At 42.7% G+C, this 13,547-nt stretch overlaps 1 protein-coding gene across 5 annotated transcripts in view; it reads left to right on the forward strand.

The window, feature by feature from the left end:
* STAP2 (signal transducing adaptor family member 2) overlaps positions 1-13,547 on the forward strand; it is a 423,449-nt gene that overhangs the window by 256,174 nt on the left and 153,728 nt on the right. The window lies entirely within an intron of this gene.

The raw sequence follows: 13,547 nt of genomic DNA on the forward strand, positions 1-13,547 counted from the left end.
GGTGAGACAGATGTTTGTGGCAAGTTTTTTCATTTTTTGCAGCAAATAGAGGACGAAGGTAAATGGCAGTGCTTTAGTTATTTGCAGGGCGACTGGAATTATGTGGCAGAGAGGACCAATTTATGTAGCAAGAAAAGTCAATTTATGCATTTACAACGCCAATAGCTCTAGCAAATGCGAGACCTATTGCATTGCAAATGCTTGTTTGAACATGTGAACAGTGTAGAGTGGATGTCAATTTCTTCTGCATTTGGAGAATAAAAGAGCACCAGCACACGAGCTCATGAAGACGAGGACACATTTTTAATTATTATGTAATAACAAAAACACAGAGCTTGTTTACTTACTGCAAAGCAAACAACCGAAGGGGCAAAGCTTGACATTAGTGATTAGCGAGTTAGTGCCAGGGTCCTGCTCCAGACATGGCGCAGCCTTGCATTCCTGCCAGCCCTTCCCGTACACGGATATTGACTCTGCGTGAACCTCCTTTCAACAAGGCCAGCAGCCTGAACTGAGAAGTATTTTACATATGAAATACAAATTAATTTGAAAAGGTGCAGTCAGTGTGATTTTCATGAATAATGATTTTGCAGATGAAATGCTTTAATTTCAATAGTAAACGCATTTAATTACATTGGTCTGTAGTGTCCAGCAACTGCAGTCTTGCAATGTTTTCAGAGCGCTTTACACCGCAGATAATCTGACTTCTGAGAATAGGTTCAGCGCACCTTCACACACCAGTTAATCTGACTTCTGAGAATAGTTGCAGCGCACCTTCACACAGCAGTTCATTTTACTTCTGAGAATAGTTTCAGCGCACCTTCACACAGCAGATAATCTCACTTCTGAGAATAGTTGCAGCACACCTTCACACAACAGTTAATCTGACTTCTGAGAATAGTTGCAGCGCACCTTCACACAGCAGTTAATCTGACTTCTGAGAATAGTTGCAGCGCACCTTCACCCAGCAGTTAATCTGATTTCTGGGAATAGTTGCAGCGCACCTTCTCTCAGCAGATAATCTGACTTCTGAGAATAGTTGCAGCGCACCTTCACACAGCAGATAATCTGACTTCTGAGAATAGTTGCAGCGCACCTTCACACAGCAGTTAATCTGATTTCTGGGAATAGTTGCAGCACACCTTCACACATCAGATAATCTGACTTCTTAGAATAGTTACAGCGCACCTTTACACATCAATTAATCTGGCTTCTGAGAATAGTTGCTGCGCACCTTCACACAGCAGTTAGTCTGACTTCTGAGAATAGTTGCAGTACACCTTCACCCAGCAGATAATCTGATTGCTGAGAATAGTTGTAGCCCACCTTCACTCAGCAGTTAATCTGATTTCTGAGAATAGTTGCAGCGCACCTTCACACAGCAGATAATCTGAGTTCTGAGAATAGTTGCAGCGCACCTTCAAACAGCAGTTAATCTGATTTCTGAGAATAGTTGCAGCGCACCTTCACACGGCAGATAATCTGACTTCTGAAAATAGTTGCAGCGCACCTTCAAACAGCAGTTACTCTGATTTCTGAGAATAGTTTCAGCGCACCTTCACACAACAGTTATTCTGATTTCTGAGAATAGTTGCAGCGCACCTTCACCCAGCAGTTAATCTGACTTCTGAGAATAGTTCCAGCGCACCTTCACCCAGCAGTTAATCTGACTTCTGAGAATAGTTTCAGAACACCTTCACACAGCAGATAATCTGACTTCTGGGAATAGTTGCAGCACACCTTCACACAGCAGTTAATCTGACTTCTGGATTTCTGAGAATAATTACAGCGCACCTTCACACATCAATTAATCTGGCTTCTGAGAATAGTTGCAGCGCACCTTCACACAGCAGTTAGTCTGACTTCTGAGAATAGTTGCAGTACACCTTCACCCAGCAGATAATCTGATTTCTGAGAATAGTTGCAGCCCACCTTCACCCAGCAGTTAATCTGACTTCTGAGAATAGTTGCAGCGCACCTTCACACATCAGATAATCTGACTTCTGAGAATAGTTGCAGCGCACCTGCAAACAGCAGTTAATCTGATTTCTGAGAATAGTTGCAGCGCACCTTCACACAGCAGATAATCTGACTTCTGAAAATAGTTGCAGCGCACCTTCAAACAGCAGTTACTCTGATTTCTGAGAATAGTTTCAACGCACCTTCACACAACAGTTATTCTGATTTCTGAGAATGGTTGCAGCGCACCTTCACCCAGCAGTTAATCTGACTTCTGAGAATAGTTGCAGCGCACCTTCACCCAGCAGTTAATCTGACTTCTGAGAATAGTTTCAGCGCACCTTCACACAGCAGATAATCTGACTTCTGGGAATAGTTGCAGCACACCTTCACACAGCAGTTAATCTGACTTCTGGGAATAGTTGCAGCACACCTTCACCCAGCAGTTAATCTGGCTTCTGAGAATAGTTTCAGCGCACCTTCACACAGCAGTTAATCTGACTTCTGGGAATAGTTGCAGCACACCTTCACACAGCAGTTAATCTGACTTCTTGGAATAGTTGCAGCGCACATTCACACAGCAGATAATCTGACTTCTGAGAATAGTTTCAGCGCACCTTCACACAGCAGTTAGTCTGACTTCTGAGAATAGTTGCAGCCCACCTTCACCCAGCAGATAATCTGATTTCTGAGAATAGTTGCAGCCCACCTTCACCCAGCAGTTAATCTGACTTCTGAGAATAGTTGCAGCACACCTTCACACAGCAGATAATCTGACTTCTGAGAATAGTTGCAGCGCACCTTCACCCAGCAGTTAATCTGATTTCTGAGAATAGTTTCAGCGCACCTTCACACAACAGTTATTCTGATTTCTGAGAATAGTTGCAGCGCACCTTCACACAGCAGTTAATCTGACTTCTTGGAATAGTTGCAGTGCACCTTCACACAGCAGATAATCTGACTTCTGAGAATAGTTGCAGCGCACCTTCACCCAGCAGTTAATCTGATTTCTGAGAATAGTTTCAGCGCACCTTCACACAACAGTTATTCTGATTTCTGAGAATAGTTGCAGCGCACCTTCTCACAGCAGATGATCTGACTTCTGAGAATAGTTGCAGCGCACCTTCACACAACAGTTAATCTGACTTCTGAGCAGATACTCAGTAGTTCTTGTGCTCGCTTAGTGCTCCAAAGTACCATTTGCAGAAAACGGAGGCCATGTGTGTGGTGGTCAGAAAGTCACAATCATGGCAGAGGGCAAATGCATAACTGGTTGGGAAGTACTTTAAAAGTCACTCTCTAAGCTCTGAATGCCCTGCAGCGTATTGCTAGCTGTTCGGTGGGTGGCTGTGAGTGACCCACTTACTGAACTCAAACATGGAGTTTGTGCTCCCCATCCATTCCATCTGACAATTTTTGTAACAGCTATTTTTGTAAGAAATTATTCCATGTTATGTCGCCTCTACTTGAAAGTAAAATGTTACAGAACATTAACTCTTCACAATTAATGTTTAATAATTTAAGTATATTCACTTAGTTTCTGAATATTAATGTTTAAGGTAAAAATCCCACCGCGCCTTTTATTTAAGGTAAAAGGTTTTCATTCATGAAAATATTTGTTAATTTTTAATAAAAGTAAAAAAAAAATGTATGCTTTTATTAAATAAAATGAGCTGTGGTCATCGATGGCTTCTGGTAGTAGTTTCATCACTTGGTCATTAATGTACTGTTGTTGTGGATTATAATGAAGCGGACTATCACTCCAAGCATGAACTGCACAATAGTCAATGAACACATAGATGTGTGCTATATAATCTGCAAACGCGACACCACGTAAATGTGAACTCTCACAACCTTTACCTGGAGGAAAGAGCTGGGAGATTTTAAAAGTCCTTGTGATACTGAGCACTCACACAGAGAGTTACAAGTAGGACTTGCTTGAAAGCAAGGTTTCCCAACCCATGTACCAGGATGCCAGTGGACCAGGCAAAAGCTTGTGAAGGGATCACGAGGTGGCACCATACAAATCTGTTGTAAGTCAGAAACAATTTATGTCTGTAGTTCATGAGTTACTGTAGTCTTGATTCATCCACCAACAACAGTTTATGTTCAAGTCAGAAATACAAGCTATGCAGAAACACACACTGTTGTTTTTTTCACCCCATCGTGCTGGAAAAAACTAGTGTAACCTGTGTGGGAACATATGCCTGGAATGAGGAAACACATGTAAGAGTCAGGCATAAACACAGAGTCCAGTCATTCTTCCGCATTCTTCAGGGCAAAACGCAAACCCCAGAATTACTAATTCTCACAGTTCTGGTAATTCTTGGTGCGGTATTAACTATATATGAATGCAACACCATTCACAATGCATAAAGTGCTAGACCCTTCTATTCCCAAATTTGACACCAAGAGAAGAAAACTGGCCATTCCCAACATACAGGGTGTTCTCCAAAAAGGAAGAGGACCTTTACTCACCAAAGTGCCATTCTTTGTCATAGGGCCCCTCCTCACCAGGGTGACATCCAGTTACATGATGGACTAGGCCTGAAACCTTTTGGAGAAAAGAGGTAAATGTGCCTATTTCCAAAAAGGAGGACCAGCTGAAAAATGTATATGGTGGTTGAAAACACCCAAGTGAATTGTATTGCTTCCTCCCTATCAGCTGTTTAAAAACTCATGTTTTTTTACACGTGTTAGTTCACCGTGTGTAACTGGACTTCACCAGGATGAGGAGAGGTCCAGCGGTGAAACATATCACTTCGGTTAGTAACGACCATCGTCCATTTTAGGGAAAATCTTCAATGTTGAGTCTTGTCTGTTTTGTTCTCCTAGCGTCAAATCCTTGAATAAGAGAGATCCACGTACTTTTTACATTGTGCCAGGTATTGCGGCGATACATAGAACTACTGTGACTTACCCTGTACCTCCCCCAGTTTGTGGAATAGCATTATTGCCTATTCCGTATTGTCTTGTGATTCACAATGAAAGTTTTCATTTAAAAAAAGCAGCAGGCTCACAAAACTTTCAAACTTGAACGAAATGAAAAGTGTATGATCTCTATAAGAATCGTGAGCCATTAGACTAAGCAGGCAATAGATGTGGGTCGAGGCTCACGGACAGAAGCACATTGGCTTCGAGATTCAGATTTTACTTCGAGGTTCAGAACCACTGCTCACAGGGGGATAAACCTTATCTTTTAGCATCTTATCTTTAAGAAATCCAAGACCGGTTGCAAGCCGGCTGGCCAAACACACATGCACTCTGAGGGAGAGTGCTGAGCACTCTCCCTCAGTGCACATCACCCCCGTGGCTCCGCGCCTTTCAGAACCAAAGTTTATTATCCTTTCCTTCTGAAAGGTTTGCAGCTTCTGCTGCTGATGGGGGGGGGCGACGCTCCTCCACCCATATGGAGGAGCCGCCTCTGGGGAAGTATAGACTTACTATTCCAACTCCATATTTACTAATGCAGTGCAGGTAGATATTGTAGGGTGTGTATATATATATATATATATATATATATATATATATATATATACAGGTTTATGTTTTAAAACTCAGTGTATTATTAGTGGGTGGTATTGTAATTATATGTTCGAGCTGGGCCGATATGTGGTTCCTTGAGCCACCATGCACCAGAAGAACCTTGTACACTGAGGCCCATCACGTTTTCCTAGTAGTCTACTGTGGCCTACTGGCCCTATGTCATCATAGATAACGTTTCAGGCTGTGGCTTTTAGACTCATTTTAGGCTCCTCAATTGTAGACCAACATTTGCCTGGATGATGGAAATGCTTGAGTAAATATCAACTACTGGTTAATATGCTGGGCTCGTTCTGGCCCATCATTTTTCTGCTCAGAGACCCTCCTGACAGGGATCAGCTATATGAAAACCAGCCACTCGTTTGTCGCCAAGTCTGCTTTGCACATGGTTTGCAGCTGTCTGGATTGATACAGTTAGCAGAAACATGACTGATCGGAATGTGATGCTGAGCAATTCCAGGAGGCTGAGGTTAAATCAAGCCGTTCTCCCATCTAGTTGTGTCTCCCAGTGAGTTTCCCAGTGCAGCGGGGATGCGGAGACGTGGGTGTCATGGTTATCACTTCATTAATGAGACCCAATAAGTCTTAAACACCTCGGGGATGGTTTGTGCTCAGGTCTATAGAGTGCATGGCCTAGCAGTCCCAGGTGCGCTGTTCCTTTCTAAAGCATGGCAAAGGTTGATTTGCATTTGTTTTGACCCCGTTTCTGATGGCAGTGTGAGCAAAAATGATATAATGGGAAGCACCTAAAGTCGTAAGCAGTGGCTCAGACAGGATTCAAACAGTCAAAACTGTGTCTTTTTGTCTTTGTTAGCATCGTGCAGCAAGGTTGCTTTTTCGCTTTCTGGTGTAATTCTCCAGTGTACAGAACCGGGCCTTGAAGTGAGTGAGGAACTCGCACATCGACCGTCCATCACACTTTCATACCTACTTAGAAGACTGTTTAGCCTTCCTCCTGTGTAAGAGATAGTCATATTTGAAGGAGAGTATGTGTATGTTGCTAAACTTGCTGTTTTTGTTGTTCTAAGAAGTTGTGCACCTGATACATGCAGAACGATCCGCACCCTGTTTACCGAAGCTCCAATGTCTGTTCTTCAGTTTGATAGTAGTTGGCACTAATTCAGATAGTCGCGCTCTTGGGTTCGTTAATGAGCACAGTACTTTATTTCCATCAGGCTTAAGTGGAAGTTTTGCATTCCTGATGGGAACATTCATAAATCTGTGTTCCTTTTCGACTTTCCGTCAAAAGGAACAAAGCTACTTACTCGCACCAGATTTTGGCTTTCACGGTCTTGTTTTGACAAATATGAGTTGTCAACAATGAAAATACTAATGATGCAACCCCGACCGTCCTTGTGACCTAGTACATCATCACATTCAAAGCCACAAAGACAGCGGGGTGGGTTATTGCAACTGTTGCAGACATTTAGGTGACATATGCAGGTCGCAGCTTAGTTTCATTGCAGCCTTTTATCCTCTTGAGGTCGATTCAGAAAATGCTGTTTGAGTACCAGGCCTAGAACATATGCTATAAGAATATCGTATATTAAATATCACCCAACGCAAATGTTGCGTTCTTCACTATTATTACAAAAATATCGCCCCTTTGGACTTAGTAATGGAACATCTACAAGTGGCCCTACAATTTTCTAAACGATATTTAGGAGAAAATAAATTATATAAGACAGTATTTTTTCAAAGATAATCTGACAAACAGCTCACTTGTGTAGATGGGACATTCCACCTCCGCCACAATCACAGGTGGTTGCTCTGGCCACAGGGCCTCCCGTCCTCCACAAGGTAGTTTCTGGCTGAATGATAGGAGGCACTTCTGGGAAACACTCTGTGGTCAACATCCCACTGCGCTTGTGGTCCTTGATTGAACTGATCCCACCATATGTGGGTCTTGGGATTGTAGCACTTAGAGTGGGGGTGCGGTGCCAGTCTTCACCTAACAAAGGTTCTCTTCCAGTGCATCAGGGTCACAGAAGGCTAACTAAGCAAAAGTACCACGTAACTGCAGCACCATTTGCCATCACAGCGTTGGTGGTTGGTAGGGGATCGCCACCCGGAGCAAAATCAGCAATGTGTAGGCTTTTTTACTAGAAGGGGTTTAGGTGCTTAATGCGTGGGTCCACCATGGTTTGTTGGTGTCCGAGGTATACTAGGGGTTCAGAGACCCTAGTGCATGGGACACGGCATATGGCCTGAAGGCTTCAGAATATCCAACTATAATAATACCATATCAACCTTACTCACCAGTAGAGCTGGTCTTTAATTTATCAGCGCTGTGGTTTTACCACCGGTGGTGAAGAATATAATCCACCCATTCTGACGTAATTTTTAGCAACAAGGTTGTTTTCCATTCTGACACTTCTGACTATTGGAAATATGTTATTGAAATATGAGAAATACGTCATAAATGCAGTTATGATTATAAATCTGGAACATAAATTTGCCACACTATTGAATAAAACCGTGAGAAATGGAATTACTGCATTTACAAATTAGTGCAATCTTGGTGGGTAATCTCCAGGGTTTCAGCAGAGCGGAATTTACTCAGTTCTGCACTTTGCCCCAACAAGCAAACTACTCGACTAAACCTCTTTCAAGTCACTAGGTAAACTGTAGTATCCAGTTCTCAACTTTGTCTTTAGTGAACTCTTTCCCAGACTACCTTCAATGGCAGTAATTAACCCCACCTCCCCTCTGCTAAAAGAGACCTCTCCACCAGTGCTTAATATTGCTACAAAAATGTAAGTACAAGCCTCTTCAGCTTTCTGCTGAATGATGAGGTTGCTGATTCCCAAGTCTGGCTAGTCTTGATTCCACCTCATGCCTCTTTCTTCCACCCCTACACTTCCTGTCTCTTTATCTTATGAATACTGAGGCTGCCTGAACTTGATTCCATCTCATTCCTCTTTCTTCCACCACCCTATACTTCCTGTCTCTTTATCTCATGAATACCAAGGCTGCCTGGTCTTGATTCCACCTCATTCCTCTTTCTTCCATCACCCTACACTTCCTGTCTCTTTAACTCACTGTCAGGTTGTTTTTCATCCCTGGTTGCTCTCCAAGTCACTGCTTCCTATTTTTCTCTTCCTCTTTCTTTCTCACCATTGTTTTTCTTTTTATCGCCCATGGTCAAAGTCTGATGTTGAAAAGAACTCCCTGTCGCTTACAAGGAGTGCTGGTTCCCACCACTGGCACAACTTAAGCACTGGTTTGGATAGTCGTCTATGGGAGATGTCTGCAATTGTTCCCTTCAATGTTGCTCACATTTGCGCCTTCCCCGTTCCCACCCAGTTGTCCCTTGCACAGGATCTCTAGTGTTTTATAGATCTGTTGTATATTACATTTATTTTTGAGTCGGAAAGATTGTAATCGATTTTCATAACAAAACCAAGAAACGCATTATGTCAAATTAGTTCAGTAACAGAATAAAAATAATTACACCTACACTTTTCCAAAACAATGAATAAAGTCATGAAATACAAAATAGCATTCCAGTATATTTTCAATATGATGATTGTCAGAGAAAGAATCAGATCTGGAGTTATGCCTAAAATATAAATAATTTTAAACACCATAAATGTAGTTTTGTTTATAGAAGATTATAGGCTGTCATAACTAATTGGATCTATAAAACAATATATCCGGAAAGGGAAACAGTGGCAGCAGTGTTGTAAATATAATCTAGTGGTGCGTGAGCACATACAAATCAAATACCAGACGTTTGCTGAAAGCAAAGTAGCCTGCATAGCGGTGTGAAACCGAGTGAGGAAGCGAAACCTCCTAATATTGAGGGCGCGTGGAAATAAAATGACAGCTCTGTACCCCCAGACCGTGAGACCCGGCTGTCCCGGATATTATACCTGACTGTGTCAGCTGTGTGTGTTTTCAGACCCTCGTGTTTTCTGGTGTAGAAGTTTTAAAAAGGCATGCCTTTAACAGCAGGTGATATACATGGACGTCAGTTCACCAAAACTCCAGGGGTAGCGGAAGTGACATCACGCACCACTTCATCTTTACACACACACACACACACACACACACACACACACACACACACACACGTGTCCTTCCACAAACACATTCACTCATGCTCACACCCTCTTTTAACATAAGCACGCACGCACACAACATACGCTTCAAAGTGTTTCTTACTTACCTCAGCTACGAAGGAGGGTCATATTCCAGCTACCTGCACTCCGTTTTTAATATACTAATAGTGAATAATAATGATATATTATTCACTATTAGTGTCATAAAAAACCTATTAAAACAAGGAAGTGGAGCCCCAAGTAACGTCCATAAGGACGAGCTGCCCCTGTGCCCCTGGCACGGATTTTGCATCCTCTGAGGCCAGGAGTCGCAGAGGCAGCGGCAGGGGTCGCAACGGGCACACGGGGGTCGCAGCTGCGACCCCTAAATGATGTCCCTGGTGATATTGGTTGGACTCTTTGAGTGTGCTGCGGGCCACTGGCGAACACAGAGAGGGGCACAAAGACCTTTCAGAGTGAGTGGGGAATGTGATTTATGAGGGATCTCGAACCGCACAAGAATGAAGGGGAGGGCCACCCTGAGGTATGAATACAGGTACAGACAGGGGGCGTCCTCTCAGCAGCCCTGTGTCCTAGTTTGTTCCCAGTTGGAAGGGGCTGCTTTGCCGATCGGTCCATGCACTAGGGAGCCTTGTGCGTCCAGTCTGTGCAGATATTTTTTGTTGTACTAGTCAGATGGGTTCAGTGTGTATTTAGTTCTGGAAGAGCTGGACAAGGGTCCAGCCCAAAATGGCGCCGTTGTTTCTTTGAAAATATGGGTAGTCAGCCTAAGTGTACGGAAAATAAAGTTTTGCCATCTTATGCCCAGGCTCTGGTGCAGAACCAGGCATCCTATACACATTCTAATTTTATTCATCACGCTTACTACCCCTGACAAGGCGTCAAATCGTTTTTCAGCGAGTAGCATGCTACTCCGGATCCCAAAGGATTAGTGGTGGATGAGTATAGGAAAGTATAGTACTAGTTTGGTAAGTTAGTTAGGTTTGGGGTGAGTCAAAGGAGAGATGCATGAGGGAATATTTAGTAAGGTTGTTTGGGAGATCATAGTAGTAAGTTGAGGTTTGGGGTGAGCCAGGAAGGAAATCTAGGAAGGGTTATTTTGAAGTTCTTGAAGATCATAGTAGTGGAATGAGGTTTGGGGTGAGTCAGAGAGTAGAGATAGAGGATAGATTGAGAGAGGTTTAGGGTGAGACAGAGTAGTGCATTGGAGAGAGTCTTTTTTTCCTTCATAGATATATGATTATATAGAAAGGGGCTATATATATAAGGAAGATAATATATTGAGATATAAAGTTGTATTGTACAAACACAGACTTTCAACTGTTTTGGTTTTTGAAGGTACATTTTTGTTTACTTTTTATAACATTAATTTTATCGTTTTCCTCAATATTTCAATAGTGAAATGCCTGTAGATAAATAGTTAAGAATATATTTACCTATTGTGATAGATAATAGATAAATAAAACAGAGACTTATAAGCATCTAATCAAAACAACTTATATAGAAACTATGCAATGACTTATGAACCGGTTAAGCTTCGGATAATATATATATTTAACCGTAAGTAATATAAATATTTGTTAAGCAGGCCTAAAGAGTATGTGTATATTTTGTATGTAGGGACATACTCAAGGGTGCTCTGCAGTATGGGACTATGGTCACAGGCAGTCAGTTCTTCTGTTTTTTTTTGTATCCGTGTGACAGCAACCTGCTGCATCCATGTGCGTGCACACACACAGAAAAGAGGAACGATCACACCGTAGAGTAGCCACACTGAGTGGTATTTGGGGGTGGTCAGTGGACCTTAGTACTTTGGACATATAATTAAGATGGACCTTTCATTTTATACTGCCACCAATCAGTCAGATATCCACCATCTACCAGGGAGAGTTCCCCAGTGGAATCAACTGTGAGGACATTTTTACAGAGGTGAATTTATAGGTGAAAATAGAAAAATGTCACATGATAACAGGGTACTGTGCTCTTCTGTTCCCATGGATTCTTTTAGTAGGAAGTTGCTCCGTGGATCTCTGTTGTAAAGATAACGTCCATTGCTGTAGCATGCAATTGTCCCACTTTACCACTTTTTTTTTTTTTTCTTCAAGTGATTTCGTTTGATATTTTCACCCTTTGATTTCTGAAGCACATGCCTTCAGGTAGGTGACTCAATGTTCTTTGTATGATGCAGAAGAACACTCCATTCAGAATTGTTGTTTGTTTTTTTGTTTTGGGAATTTCCAGCAGTGGATGAGGCTGTCTCCTGGAGTCATGTGATCTTCTTGCACTGCTGAGAGTTCCCCCAAGGACTGTGAACTCTTTTCTCACTGTGTTGGGATGTGCAGTTGCAGTGGCCTTTGGCCAAGGCCGAAGGATTCAATGACTGGGCGTTAATCCTTGTCTCTGTGTGCAATAGCAGCACATTAATAACAGGCAACTAAATAGTTATAAACAATGATATGGTAATTAATAGAAGCACATTGTACTTACCATCTGCTAAAAACACAATATTTTTTTTTAAAAAGGGAAAAATATAAATACGGTTTGTATCCAACACGCTTGTCGGTTCCCCATTTTTCATCCTCCTGCAACTCTGTGTGAACCTTGTTGGACACTTCTAATTCTCAGTGTATTCCAATCATTTACGCGGACCCAACCCAAGTCAGTAATCTTCCTGCCCGTGGTTGCTGTCACGCTACCTGCATGCTTTTGAAATTCCTTTCTGAAATCTCTGACTGTTACTCTTGAGGGCAAATGCTCTCCTTCTGATGTCCCGGCATGCCAAGAATTATAGTGCGTAGAATGTGTCATATTGGTGTTTTGTTTCCTGGTTTACTGCATGTAGAGCGAACAAAGGTCACCTTAGTAGTTTTTAAGACAAGATTAAATATTTTATTTTGATGTTCATCAATACCGATCAATTTCTCTAACCTTGCTGTTGGGCCATCTTTTAGGTGCAGCGCCTTCGAATCCCGAGGCCAGCCTGGCCAACGTTTTGGGAAGTTCTGGTTAGAATTAGGGTGACTCGGGCAATCTCTGTAAGAAGGTTAAATGTGGTTAAGCTAAGGAAAACCATGTTCCTGCCAACAGCAATTCTCCTGTGCCATCTTTATCATGTTGGTACTCTTGGTCGGGGACGGAAACAACTGCACTCAATAATGCTAGAATATCAGTTTATCTATGTGTGCTGAAACCTGGGAATTTCCCTTGGCCCTTTGCCAGAGAGTAGCTGGACTGCCACGTGTGAGATGTGCTGTTGCCATGGTGCTCACAGATAGGCCCCAACTCTCAGTGTGTACATGGGGAGGATGCCAGCATATGGCTGATCCGGAGGTTGGGAATCGCGGATTGGGACATTGCGATCTGAAGCCCGGCCCAGGACAAAACCCAGGCTCAAATGAAGACATAGGCAAAGTTGAAAGTTTTAAATCTTGGCGATTGAACTAAAGCTACTGGCACATGGGAGTAAACATTCCTTACACCCACCCCTCTCTAGAGGTTGTCAGGGGTGCTGAATACAGGTCCATGCACTATATTTACCTGCTAGCCACTGACTGTCTAAATGTGTTTCATTTAGAATAACTAGATGTCACTTTATCCCATGTGGATATCCTGAAAATCTACTACAGTTCCTGCCCTTCTGGGGTGATGATGGACAAGCTAACCCCGCTCCTATCCTGATCCTCTACAGGTGGTATGGATGTTTGTCACTCTTCCACCGTCGCTGGAGCCTTTATAGAACGCTCACTGCCAGCTAACCCTCAGGGCATGTGGGATTGAGTTTGTGGATGTAATTGTTAGGGGATTTACCTGTAAGCGGAAGACCTTTGGTCAGACTCCTTCCTCTAGCCATGTACCTACAAGTAAAGTGGTTTAAATTGTGTGTCAGCCCGGAAGAGTGGAGTAGACCTCACAACTTTCCATTGTAACCCTTGCAAGACTCAAAATGCTGTAACAAATCTAAGCTCCCCCAGTATGTTACTC

This window comes from Pleurodeles waltl, chromosome 12 (genome assembly GCF_031143425.1).
Source record: "Pleurodeles waltl isolate 20211129_DDA chromosome 12, aPleWal1.hap1.20221129, whole genome shotgun sequence".
NCBI lineage: Eukaryota > Metazoa > Chordata > Amphibia > Caudata > Salamandridae > Pleurodeles > Pleurodeles waltl.